The following is a 14722-nucleotide window of genomic DNA, read 5'->3' as shown; positions in this document are numbered from 1 at the left end:
AAGAACAACGGACCATCTCCTTCAGAAACATCAAACATATCGACACCACAGATCTCTTCACCCTTATCAGCTCCTACCCCAGCCCTCCCCCAGTATCCTCCCCGGCTGACCTGGTGACTCACTACAATAACTGCCTCTCCTCTTCCCTCACCACCTTGGCCCCCCTGAAAAGTTGCTCAATCTTATTTACTCACAATGCTCCCTGGTTCATCCCGGAGCTCCGCCAGCTCAAAGCCATTGGCCATCGACTGGAGCAACTCTACAAAAAGACTGGACTCACTGTACACAGCCAAATGTACTTGGACCACCTTCATCACTACAAGGGAGCCCTCACCACTGCCAAATCTTCATACTACTCCAACCTAATCAACACTGGTACAGACAACAGCAGAGTCCTCTTCTCAACAATCAGTCACTTACTTCAGCCTCCTAAAACCCTCCCTCCAGACATCTCCACTGATCAGTGCAATGCCTTCCTGGACTTCTTCAGCTATAATATCAACACCATTTACCAACAACTGGCCTCATCTTCCACCTCCTCAAATTATCCACCCTGGATGATCACCACTGGCCAACCAACTATTTCACTAGTTGTTTTTTTTTAAATGATTATGTTCATCAACAATTCAAAAGTAATGGCTGATTTTGATTATTTAATTTTCAATGAATTTTTATTTATTGTTACTTTTGTAGGTTTCAAGTGCTTTCAGTGACAATTGTGGGTTTTTCCTTCTTTAACTGAGGGGTACCAACAATTTTGTCCACGTGTGTATAACTAGACAATTTCTCCCTGAAGCGCTCACATCCAAAAAGAACAACTTCAGTTTTGTCTGAATTTAGATGCAGACAGTTCTGAGTCATCCAGGTCTTTCTGTCTTTAAGACAGGCTTGTAGTCTGACCAACCTATTGGTTTCATCTGGTTTCATAGATAAGTACAGCTGAGTGTCATCAGCATAATAATGGACATTTATAATTTATGCCATGCTGTCTAATAGTGTTACCTAATGGAAGCATGTATACAGTAAAAAGAATCGGTTCAAGCACAGAACCCTGTGGAACTCCATGACTTACTCTGCTGTGTGAGGAAGATTCTTCATTTACAGGAACAAACTGGAATCTATCAGATAAATATGACTTAAACCAGCCTAATGCAGTTCCTTTAATCCCAATAACATGTTCAAGTCTCTGTAACAGAATGCTGTGATCGATCGTATCAAATGCAGCACTGAGATCCAACAGGACAAGCACAGAAACAAGTCCGCTATCAGAAGCTAACAGGAGATCATTGGTAACTTTCACCAGTGCTGTTTCTGTGCTATGATGCACTCTGAATCCTGACTGAAACTCTTCAAACAGATTATTTCGATGTAAATGATCACAAAGTTGAACTGCAACTATTTTTCAAGAACTTTAGACAAAAAAAGGAGATTGGATATAGGTCGATAATTAGCCAACACTTCTGAATCAAGAGTAGGTTTTTTAAGTAAAGGTTTAATTACAGCAACCTTAAAAGTCTGAGGTATATATCCTGTCAACAAAGACCGATTGATCAAATCCAATTTGGAAGTGTCAATTAAGGGGAAAATCTCCTTGAACAGTCTGGTTGGGATTGGGTCTAACATACAAGTTGATGGTTTAGAAGAGACTATTGCTGTTGTTAGCTCAGAGAGATCAACTGGGCAGAAGCCGCGTAAATACAAATCAGGTTCTAAAGATACTTCTAAAGCTGCTCTACTTGATGATACATCAGTGATAATAGTGGGAAGGATTCCATTAATCTTCTCTCTGATAGAAACAATTTTATTGATAAAGAATCTCATGAACTCATCACTGCTGAGAGTTAAAGGAATACATGGCTCAACAGAGCTCGGACTCTTTGTCAGCCTGGCAACAGTGCTGAAAAGAAACCTGGGATTATTCTTATTCTCTTCTATCAATAATGAATAATAAGCAGTTCTAGCTTTACGAAGGGCTTTCTTATACGTTATTAAACTATCTTTCCAGACTAATTGAGACTCTTCTAAATTAGAGGAACGCCACTGTCTCTCCAGCTTTCTTGCAGTCTGCTTTAAAGCAGCTGTGAATTATACCAAGGAGCCAACCTCTTCTGACTGATTACCTTCCTTTTCAGAGGGGCAACATTGTCCAGTGTTGTACGCATTGAAGCTATAGTGCTGTCAACAAGAGAGTCAAGTTCTACTGGAGTAAAATTTAGGTAGCCGTCCTCTGTCATATCTGCACATGGCAGTGAAGAAAAGGATGATGAAATCAACCCTTTAAATGTGGTTACAGCATTCTCTGATAGACACCTTCTATATGTAGAATTCTTCTCAGAAGCCCTTTAGTCAAGTAATGTAAATTCAAAAGTTATTAAAAAATGGTCAGACAAGACAGGGTTTTGAGGGAACACTGTTAACTGTTCACTCTCAATTCCATAAGTCAGCACAAGGTCAAGGGTATGATTAAGGCAGTGAGTAGGTCTGTGAACACTTTGAGAAAATCCAATAGAGTCTAATATAGAATTAAGGTTAATATTTAGGCTGTCATTTTCAACATCTACATGAATATTAAAGTCACCCACTACAATGACTTTATCTGTACTCAGCACTAACTGGGATAAAAACTCTGAGAATTCAGAGAGAAACTCAGAATAAGGGCCAGGTGGACGATACACAACAACAAACACAAGAGGTTTTTGTGATTTCCACTTTGGGAAAAACTGAGAATCAGAGATTCAAAAGAGCTAAAACTAATCTTGGGTCTTGGACTGATTAGTAACCCTGATCTGAAGATAGCTGCCACTCCTCCTCCTCTGCCTGTGGTTGGAGGAACGTGAACATTTAAATAGTCAGAGGGAGTTGATTCATTAATGCTAACATGATCCTCCTGCTGCAGCCAGGTTTCTGTTAGACAAAACATATCAATATGATGATCACAGATCAAATCATTCACTAACAGAGACTTCAAAGGGAGAGATCTAATATTCAGCAAACCACATTTAATAGTTTGATGTTTTTGTTCAGTTAAAGTTTTAAATTTTTTTTGCACAAGATGATTTGTTCCTTTTGTGTTTTTTGATTGGGGGGGATCGGGGGGAAGCCGCAGAGAAGTGTGTGAGACTACAACTCTGCATCCTGGTGTCAACCCTGGGTTGTCATGTTTTTGGATGACTAATAAATTCGTCCATATTTCTAGAAATGAGAGCCGCTCCTTCCAAAGTGGGATGGATGCCATCAGGGCTGTACGCAGGCCCAAAAAATACCGAGGTCATGAGTCAGAACTTCTAGCCGGATTCGGGGGCATGCTCCCCTGGAATTTTTTTTAATTCCACTATTTAGCTAGGATATTATTTTTTTAATTGGCTCTATATGAATGAATTGGATTATTTTGAATTGAATTAATTGGATTTCATTGGATTATATTATTTAAGTGCCTTGAGATGACAATTGTAATTTGGCGCTATATAAATAAAACTGAATTGAAATTTAATTGAATTTAAATCTGGCCATTTTCAGAGTCTTAAAGGAACAAAAACAACATCATAATGACTTTTAGGCTTATTTGTTTTGTTTGTTATCAGAGAACATCAGCCTCATCCTAAATGATTTGCAAATGAGTTACATTGTAAAACTGGAGAATGAATTTCATCAAGTCATGGATTAGGAATAAAAAGGAATGAACTGTCCTGGTACAGAGGGATAATATATACAAATGCTTCATATTTCCTTCAGTATTTAAAATAGATACCCAAGCCCTATTACACTATCATGTTGATGATAGTGATCTGAATCTGTTCACTCTTGTTAAGGAAAACCAGCTTTTGAACATATTTCTATTATAATCTTACACAATACTTCTATTATCATGCATTATACATCTGACTTTTAAAACGTATACAGGTCCTTTTATAGTACCTGCTCTCCCTCTATCACTGCTCCTCTTCTTGCTGCTTGGCCCAAAGATGAGCTTGGTTTGGCTCAGCCTTTTCCTCCCTATCCTGTTTTCCCTTTATTGAAGAAAATAAAAAACTGGACTATCTCACTCACCTGCACCTCAATGCTAACCTCAATAATATTGTTAATATTGTAAATTTTTCCACTTATATTTTAATCCCCTAGACTCAACACATGATTATGTATGTGACAAATAAAACTCTTGAATCTTGAATTTATAAACACAGTCAAATTCTAAACTGATAAAAATGAAAACATGCAATTTCAACATCATGTTTTCAGATGTGTCAGAAATCTTAAAAAAAACTTGAGGGCGGTGCGGAGCTTTTGAAATTTGAGGTAAAAATGGGGCATTCTGAGGCTTTTTTAAGGACTGTTATGGTGACTCGTGAAGTAAGGGCAAGTTACCACAGAAAATGATTTATTATTATTTTGAAAATTAACCGGGTGTTTTATTTTGTTTCTGCGCACGACTTCCTGTCCCGCAGATCTTCTCTGTGCAGTGTTGCTGTGTTGTGCTCCGGCATCCGGCAGAAATATATTAAAGGTTCGGCATCCAATATTAAGAAATCTACACTGAATAAACGTTTCATTTTCAATCGAAGGCGTCGCTGACATTTCAATCGCAAAATGAATGTTGACTCAACCGGTGGAAATTGATTGACGACCGGTACTGACGGAGTTAACCAAAATTAAACTTTGATTCATGTTTCCTTGCTATCTGAGTTGTACGCTGGGCTGCAATAAAAATAAAAATATCTCCAAATTAAAATGCATTTTTTCTCACAGTCATCTACCACTTAAACTGCTCTCCACCTACATGTTTAGCTTGATGTGCTCCTCTTCCAGTGACTGGTGTGACTGACTGACTCACTAACGGTAGCGGTTACATCAAAGTCCAACATGTGTGTGGTAGTTACCATAGAGATGCCCAAACTGAGCCACTGTTTTATTAAACAGTCGCGCTACTCTTGGCTCTTCAAATATAAAATCACACAATTTAAGCAAAAAAATTTATAAATAAAAATACCAAGGACACGACCTCGGTGTCCTCTATGGTAGTTACGGCCTTGGATGCCTCATCAGACCAGGTTTTCTCCAGAAAGATTGCCAATTATCTATGTAGCCCACGTTGTTTGCTGGACACCATCTAGACAACCAGCGATTGAATGAGGACATGCGGCTAAACATGTCATCACTGGTCAGATTTGGCAGGGGTCCAGAGAAAACTACGGAGTCCGACATTGTTTTGGCAAAATTACACAGCGATGCAACATTAATTTTAGTGACCTCCGATTGACCGGGTGTCATTACCGCCGACGTGAATAACTATTTTACCGTATTTACGCTTTTCCTTAGCCAGCAGTTTTAAATAGGATTCTATGTCGCCCGCTCTGGCCCCTGGAATGCATTTGACTATGGTCGCTGGTGTCTCTAATGCCACGTTTCTGACTATAGAGCTGCCAATTACCAGGGATTTTTCCTCAGGTTGACAGGTTGATGGTGAACCACGGGCTTGACATTAGGACTATGACTCCTCTTCCTGACAGTCACCCAGCCACTCTGAAGTCCTGGCTGCTGGGGACGACTAATAGAGCTAACTAGGCAAGTTGGCTCCGCACTGGCTAAAGGGGCCTGGCTCGCTATCGGGTGGTTTTCAACAGTGCAGAGCCGAGCTTCCAATTCAGATAACTTCGCCTCCAAAACTAGAAAAAGACTACATTTGTTACATGTACCATTATCACTAAAGGAGGCAGAGCAGTAACTAAACATCTGACACACGGAGCAGGTGAAAGCAGGAGATGGAGGAAGAGAACTGAGTAGCACTGTCATCAATGATTAGCATTCTCACCTCTGCTTACATAATAGCTGATGAGCCTCCAGAAGTTGAAATTTCAATAGGCATGATGACACCCATCTCACCTCCAAATTCCTGAGCATTCTCACCCATTATTTACATAATAGCTGAGCCTGCAGAAGTTGAAATTTCAATACGTGTGTTATCACCATTATAGTCTGATATAGTACTTAGAATACCGTTTTCATATTCTCACCCAACTTAGGCCTAAATGTGAATAGGCCCCTTCAAATAGCCTGATATGAGCCCAGGTTGCTTCGGTTAAAAGCCCTTTCCTTTTGTCCTATGATATCATACCTGGGGTTTGAAAAATCTGCGCAAGGGTCCAATGTAGACTCTATTTACACCTTATCAACACTGCAAAGGAAAAAAAAAAGCCTATCTTCTCCTGGAGCAAACATTCTACTTTTTATGCAGAGTGTCCTACATCTACCACAAGGCAGAATTTCTGGGTGTTGCCACCAATATTCAAGCGTTTATTGTCATGTATACAGTACATGTTAGAAATACGTTCCTGTACAATGAGATTCTTGTTGAGCCCTTCTGACCAGTTGCATGCTGCAGATCATGCCTAGTTTCTTCTATTTGGATTGGCCATGGTTCTAAACACTTAACACTGAAGGAAACATAGTTTGCTTCAGCTGAGCTAACAAAATACAATACACAAAATGCCACAAACAATTCAAACCATGTGAAAACCTGGGAAAGCAAATACACAATAAGGTGAATTGTGTCTGTATCCTCCCTGCCATTGTTGTTTAAAGCCTGACACTGACTCGGTAGCTGTCACGTGACAAATTAACGAACGAGAACGATCCGTTCAGCCCTGTCACGTGACAGCTGGTGGAGGACAAGTGAATGTAAAACTCACATTCATTTAGTAACACAATTAAGTGAGAAAAAAGTAACAATAAGTTCCCTAAAATGTTACATAGTGTCTTCTTCTTCTTCGTGTGAGAGGTGTGGAAGTGGAGCTGAGAGAAAGACTGTGAGTGAAAGCGATTTTCTTACCTTATTTTCTCTAGCTTTGTCTTAATTTGTTTAATGTTTCATTAGTTGTGTTGGTTTTGAGTCTTTTGTGTAGTGTGTTGAAAGTTTAATTTAGTTTTTTTGTTGTTTTGTTTGGTGTGCTTCCCAGCCTTGCTGGGAGGTCAAAATGGCGTCCAGTGGCTTCTCCATGCTGTCACGGAAGCACGGCATCAGGGTTGGTGCCGGCTCTCCGTGCAGCGTGGAAGAAGTGGCGCTGGCCGTAGGGCAGGTGATCGGGCACGGCTCAGTAAGGCCCGCTGCCCGCATGAACAAGGCGGTGGTGCTATTTGTGGAGAAGGTGGAGCAGGTGAACAGGTTGGTGGAGACAGGCATCACCGTGAACGGGATGTTTGAGCCGGTGCTGCCGTTAACGCAGCCGGCCACAAAAGTCACGTTATCAAACGTCCCCCCTTTCATCAGTGATGAGTTTCTGATAAAAGAACTGTCAAGACACGGGAAGGTAGTGTCACCACTCAGGAAGGTTCTGTCGGGCTGTAAGTCTCCCCTGCTGAGACACGTGGTGTCTCACCGCAGGCAGCTCTACATGATCCTCAATAACAAAGAAGAAGTGTTCGACTACCGTTTCCGTGTCCGTGTGGACGATTTTGAATATATTTTATTCGTGACCTCGTCCTTTATAAAGTGCTTTGGGTGTGGTGAGGAGGGACATTTGATCAGGGCCTGTCCCGGCCGCGGTGAAGTAGAGGGTGAATTGATCACAGAGGTGGGTGAAACGGTTGAGGGGAGTGAGATGGGTAATGTTGGTTGTGGAGTGGGTGGGGGACATAAAGTAGTAAGTGTGTTGGAAGAGGCAGGTGAGGATGTAGGTGTGGTGGAAGAGGCAGGTAATGTAACAGGAGGACTGTGTGAGGAGTCCGAAGTCGCAGGCCACCAGTGTCAAATAAGTAAAGAAATGGAGACACATGAAACAGAAATACAAGCAAATGAGTTGTGCGAGGGGGGTGCAGTAGCTGAGGCTGAGGAAATGGAGGCCTGTGAGGCTGGAGAGAGTCCTGCTCCTCAGAAAAAGTGCACCAAAAGAAAGAATGTGGTGATTGTGATGGCCAGCGGTAAGGCTGGACGGCTGGCAGGCACACCGGGTGCTGCAGAGAGCAGACCTGCCTGTCTGTCTGACAGCAGCGACAGCGAGGGGTGTGTCTCACACCCAGCAGGCTGCTGCTCAGATGTATCCGCCTTCCATGCTGAAGGTGTTCCTACAGAAGACCAAAGGCATGAAGGGTCTCATAATAGAACAGCACTTCCCTGACCTGCAGGGTTTTTATAATTCTGCCAGAACCACAATAAAACAAAGAGCTGATTCAGACCTGACTGAGCAGGAAATATACAGACTCAGGAAGCAAATGATCAAAGTCAGGAAACAACTCGGTCTTTAATGTTAAATAAACCACGGATCTTATTTCTATTTATTTCACCGTTTGTGTTCACTGTGCATTTTAACATCTCTGTCGTCATTATGGATACTTTTAAAATAGGAAGTCTGAATGTCAATGGTGCCAGGGAAGAGAGGAAGAGGGCACTGGTGTACGACACAGCGAGGATGAAGCACATAGATGTTCTGTTTTTACAGGAAACGCACAGTGATGATGGAAATGAGGCAGAGTGGAGCAGAGAATGGGAAGGGGAGCTGATTTTAAGCCATCACACCAACCTCAGTGGAGGTGTGGGCTTCCTATTCTCCCGAGGATTTGCTCCAACCTCTGTGGAGGTTCGGCACGTTGTGGAGGGGAGGTGCCTTTTAGTCAAAGCCCATTTTGAGCTTTTTAACGTGGTTTTTATCAATATTTATGCTCCTAACAACGGTACAGAGAGGAAACGCTTCCTGGAGAACTTGAATGATGTTTTAAACAGCTGCAGCTCGGAGGATTTTTTATTCATGGGCGGGGATTTTAACTGTACAGATAATGACGTTTTAGACCGCAACCACGCAGAGCCTCATCCAGCATCCCAGCATGCCTTGAGGCAGCTGGTCTCCTCCCATAGCCTGGTGGACGTGTGGAGAAGGATGCACGCAAGCTGCAGACAGTACACATGGTCCCACGTTAGCGAAAACAGAATCTCCTCGGCCAGACAGATCGCTTTTATGCTTTTAAACACAGAGTCAGTGTCGTCAGGATGTGTAAGGTTTTACCGGTTGGTTTTACTGATCACTCTCTGGTTTTATGTAGCGCTTTTATTAGGAATATTTTACCCAAAAGCGCATATTGGCATTTTAACTCTGTTTTAACTGTTGATAAATCTTTCAGGGAGGTTTTAAACTTTTACTGGAATGATTTTAGACAGAGAAAGAGTGAATTTGTCAGTCTGAGGCAGTGGTGGGACCATGGAAAGGTTCAGATTAAACTTCTTTGTCAACAGCACACGCTCAATGTCACACGTGACATTCACAGATCTATCAAAGACCTGGAGACTGATATTGTGGATCTCGAGTGTGAGAGCGAGTCCACAGGAGATCGAGGATATATTGAAATCCTCAAGTCAAAAAAGACGGCGTTGGCCGACCTGCTGGACACTAAAGTACAGGGTGCACTGGTCCGGTCCTGGGTACAAGACATCAGGGAGATGGATGCTCCATCGAGCTACTTCTTTGCACTGGAGAAGAGACGAGGGCAGAAGAGACAGATCCACTCTCTGCTCTCCGAGGCAGGACAGGAGCTGACAGAGCCGAGTCTCATTCGGAAAAGAGCTGTCGAGTTCTTTACCTCACTGTTCGAAAGTGAACACAAGGAGGACGAAGAGCTGATGGAAGAAGTCTGTGGTGGACTTCCTCAGCTGTCTGAGGAGGTCAACTCACAGCTCGACAAGCCACTGACCCCACAGGAGCTGCACGCCGCGCTGCAGAGCATGCAGGGGCGAAGGGCTCCAGGCATAGACGGACTCACTGTGGAGTTCTACAGGGCTTTCTGGGACATCTTGGCCCAAGACATCCTAGATGTCTTTGAAGACAGCTTGATGTCTGGGTCACTGCCGCTGTCCTGCTGGAGAGCTGTAGTCACCCTCTTACCAAAAACCGGCTGCCTGCAGGACATAAAAAACTGGCGTCCTGTCTCTCTCCTCTGTACAGATTATAAGATACTGTCCAAGGTCTTAGCCAACGCAAAAATGTCCTTCAGAGGCAGGGTGCTGGTCCTGAACAACCCAGTGGCCTCTTTATTATGGCACAGGTTGACTTGCCTGGACCCTCCATCAGGCCTCGTTGCGGAGATCCAGGCAACGATGGTTGATTTCTTGTGGGATAAGTTTCATTGGGTACCGCAGTGTGTGTTGTTTTTATCCAGAGATGAGGGGGGCCAGGGCCTGGTCCACCTGGCTAGCAGGACCGCCACCTTCAGGCTCCAGTTCATTCAGAGATATCTGACAGGACCTGAGGATCTGGTGTGGCGGGACGTGGCCAGCTGCATACTCAGGCGTGTCAACAACCTGGGGCTGGATGCTGCTCTGTTTTTAACTGATTTTAATTCTCTAAAAGTAAGTGGGTTGCCTCCTTTTTATCAGAGTGCTTTTAAATCATGGGCGATGTTTAAACACAAAGTGAGCGGGAAGCGTGACTCTCTGTACTGGTTGTTAAAGGAGCCTCTAATATGTGGTGCCAGGCTGGACGTGTGTTGCAGCACCGTGCCTGGGCTGGCGGGGGCGCTGTGCAGGTCAAAGGTCGTCTGTCTGTAGCAACTGGTGGATGCAGCAGGACCTGCACTGACTGGCAGCCGGGCTCTGGAGTTATGGAGGAAGAGGCTGACAGAGACAGAGAGAGACCTTCTCCTCAGGTACGGCAGAGGAGAGGCCGAACCCGACGCCACAGACCCGTACCCGGAGATAAACCTGGAACCCACATTCACAGAGCTCAGCGGCCCGATGCTGAAAGTCTGTGGAGGAGACAAACTAAGCCTGCACAAGGCTGATAAAAAGATGTTCTATATGAACTGTGTGAAGAACATCCACAAGAAAAAACTGAGCAATAGAGCTGAGAGAGTGTGGACAGAAAGGCTGAGTGGACTGAGCCCACAATGGAGAACTCTTTATAAACCTCCCATAAAAAAGAGAACTGGAGATCTCCAGTGGAGGATTTTACATGGTGCCATAGCCACAACTGCCTATTTATCTGTTTTTACTCAGTGTTTTAAACGAGTGCCCTTTCTGTGGTTTAGCTGAAAACGTTTTTCATGTTTTTACTGAGTGCAATAGGTTAGCAGAGTTTTTTATCGTTTTAACTCGTGTTTTTAACCTATTTGGTGCTACTTTTACTGTCCCTGGTTTTATTTGTGGTGTCAGATACAAAAAGACTGAAAAACAAAAGTGTCAACTCTTAAATTTTCTTGTAGGAGAGGCTAAACTGTCCATTTATCTGACCCGTAGAGACAGACTGCAGGGAGGATCGACCCTGGATGCTGTGACTCTGTGGAGGTACAACATTAAAGCCAGACTGAGGCTGGAGTTTTGCTTCCACAGAGTCACCGGCAACATAGCTGAATTTGCACATCACTGGGCTCATGAGGGGATTTTGTGCCAGGTGGCTGACAAAGAACTGCAATTTGCACATTTTCTAAACTGATTGATTGATCCTTTTATTATTAAGTAAATTGTGTGAAATGTTTTGATACAAAGTAAATAAAGTGCTGTTAAAAATAAAAAAATCATCTTTTTTTTCATTATGGTAGAGTATAAGACAAAATCAATATGTTAATATCATTTTCAAAAGTATCTATTCACATTATTACATTATCATTTATCTATTTACACACTTCACGCATTATTTACACACAACACTATACATATCTACAAGAACCCAAGACCACTAATTAATTATGATTTCATGACAAATGAATGAACATCACAAACCAGACATCATTCATTTCCTCCTGTTTCTCAGTCTACAGTAGAGCCCTGTGCGGGACTGTTTTCTTCACCCTGCTCCCGCTGAATTTCTGACCATTAACCACCCACAATGTGTGTGTTACACTCCCGCAAAACTTTGAGAATTTATGCCCGCACAATAATAGAAATGCATTGATTTTGTGTCTTCTCCCGTCCCGCAGGAGAAAACACATAATTTTATAGGCTATCAATAAAGAGATTCACGGACAATTGAGAAACTTCTCCAAATATCACACTTGCCTTGCTTTGTCTTTGTGCTGTAAAGACCTTTTTTGAGCTTCCTTTCCACATCATTTATTGACATCCTGTCGCTAGGATAAATCCCGATCTCACAGTGTTTTTAGCCGCCAGCAGTTGAGTCGTGAACGAATCAAAACTATTTCCTGTGCGAGGAGCCGTAACCCGAGGAGTTGACTCGTGAACGAATCAAAACTGTTTCCTGTGCGAGGAGCAGTAACCCGAGGAGTTGATTCGTGAACGAATCAAAAGTGTTTCCTGTGCGAGGAGCAGTAACCCGAGGAGTTGATTCGTGAACGAATCAAAACTGTTCCCTGTCCTGCTGACTGAGTTTATGCAGCATGTCATATGGGGATTTGATGGGGAGGAAGGGTACTGCGTGAAAACGAACGAATCACTCACTGAGACTACTCGTTACTCCCGAGTCATATAAACGATTAGTTAATATCGAACGAATCGTTCGCGAACGACACATCACTAATAATGGTCAGTATCTCCACCGGGGTTGCAAACAAATAGTAGGCATAGCATTTGGAAGCAAGAAATCTTCAGATGTACAACGGCCACAATAATCTTTAAACTAGACGATACAGTGCCAGAATAGCAATACAACATAGTAAAGCCAAGCAAGGAGTGAACTTGGGTTGATTGCTAGTGAAAACCATTCTCTAGGAGAAGTCTGAAATGTCAGAAGTGGGATTTGAACCAACGCCTCCAGGGGAGACTGCAACCTGAACGCCAGCAGGCGCTGAATCGTCTGTCTCGATTTGCAAATCAGATTCGCAAGTCCAACATTCAACGACCAATCATTTCGCCGGATTCTTCCCCAGCTCCAACATTTGACATTTGAATGAGTTACGTTCGTTCCGCAGGCTCCGCAAATACTGCTCAGTTAGCATAAGCAGTGAATACGGCCCAAGGCAGTTCTTTCAAGACAACAGTTTACAGTAGCTGTTCGAAAATTATGGAATTATACTTTGAGAAAAGCTGCAAGAATAAAGGTTCATGTGATGGGGGGAGGCTTCCTCCTATCTTTTGGTTCTCATAACTCTGTGTAGCAAGCAAAATTGTTTTTGACTGTCTGAACTCATTTTCCGCACTTTTCTACAGCTGTTGATTCTTTGGCCATACTTAGAGGTGAAGTTGGGAAACTGTTATAATAAATAAATGTGAACACAACTTGTCCTCAGACTGAGTGATGTGCACATCTGAGACACATGAACACACGTGTGTGCAATTACACGAGTGGATATAAAAGTATGCGCAAAGTGTTGCAATGCATACCATTAAAAACAATGGCAGCTTTAGCGGTATTAGAAGAAGTGCAATTAGAAAATAGCGTGTTTTAAGAGACTGAGAGGATTTGCTGGCACATGATGACAAATGGCTCATCAGCCGTTTTGACGGTAATCCTCCTGGAACTGTGCGCAGAGCTGCGGCGTTGGAGCGCAACACAGCGAGGAGCCATGCGCTGCTTGTGCCACAGGTGATGTGCACACTGGGGTTTAAGCAACCGGGGCATTCCAGAAGGAGCTGACCAACCGATTGGGATTGTGCCAGTCGACCCTGAGCCGAGGGATGCCAGCTGAGTGGGACGGAATTATCTGCATCTCAGCAGGTATATGCTTGTTTTTTTGCTGGTTAAACAACATCTTAAGATCTTTCTAACAAGCCCCTGATCGTCTCCGTGTGCAAATGTTAATAACCCCGTGTGTAAAGTGTGAAATGTCTTAATCAGCCTCACCTTTTCCCCGGCGCACTTCTGCACTAGTTACTGTATGAACATGTTTGTTGTGAGTTACACAAATGTAGGTATTTACCTTGGGGGTAATCAGTCACCCACACTCCCACACCCCTGACAGAGCAGCGTCACCCATAGCTGTGCCGACTCTCTGTTCAAACAGCCCCCCCCCGCCTGTTTTGGCCACACTTTGGCGGTGGGCAGCCAGTCTCCGCTTCACATCCACCTTAATATCGGAACACTTCTTTTTCACCTCTGCTTGTGTGCGCTTCTCAGACGCCTCAGCATTAAAGGCCTCGCTCTCCCACCCACTCCTCTTATGTTTGCTGCTTATATCGTAGGCCAGCGTGCCAAAGAGCACATTTTTGCGGGCCTCCACTTCAGAAAGTAGCACCTCCATCTCGATTTCCGTTAAGTTATTCTTTTTTCTTTATTTTCTGATCGTGCAGAGAGAGGAATCGCAGGTGGGGGGCTCATTTAAATATGATTTGCATATTTAAGTAGGGGCGTGGACAGGGAGGAGTCGGGTACTCTGACATGTGCGCTCAGTTCCACGTTGATTGGGATGTACAAAAGAAATGTGCTTGGATTCATGCGTGCGCACACATTGATACATCTGGATATTTTTGTACGTTGGAGGGCATTTTGGTTTGAGCGTACGCCATGTTTCAGTAGGAAATCCACGCAAGTCTTTGTACATGAGGCCCCAGGAGAAACACATCCATGCATTCATCTCCAGTAGACTCCATTACTTTAATGGTCTTTTAACTGGACTTCCCAAAAAGAGAATTAAACATCTGCAGCTCATTCAGAACGCTGCTGCTAGAGTTTTAACCTGTCAGGAACCATTGACACATTTTGTTTTGAATCATGTCTTGTCTCATCATTTCCGGTTTTATTTTGAAATATTAACTTCCCTCTCTTTCAGGTATCTTGCCCTTCCCCTTGTGTCAAGTGTCTGATCGTCTTCCCTGATTCCCAAGTCTGCGTCTCCCTCGTCTTGTGCCAGTGTG

This window comes from Leuresthes tenuis, unplaced genomic scaffold (genome assembly GCF_036924035.1).
Source record: "Leuresthes tenuis unplaced genomic scaffold, fLeuTen1.0.hap1 SCAF_1, whole genome shotgun sequence".
In the NCBI taxonomy this organism is placed as follows: Eukaryota; Metazoa; Chordata; class Actinopteri; order Atheriniformes; family Atherinopsidae; genus Leuresthes; species Leuresthes tenuis.
The sequence above is the reverse complement of the archived record's forward strand: the minus strand, read 5'-3'. Positions refer to the sequence as shown.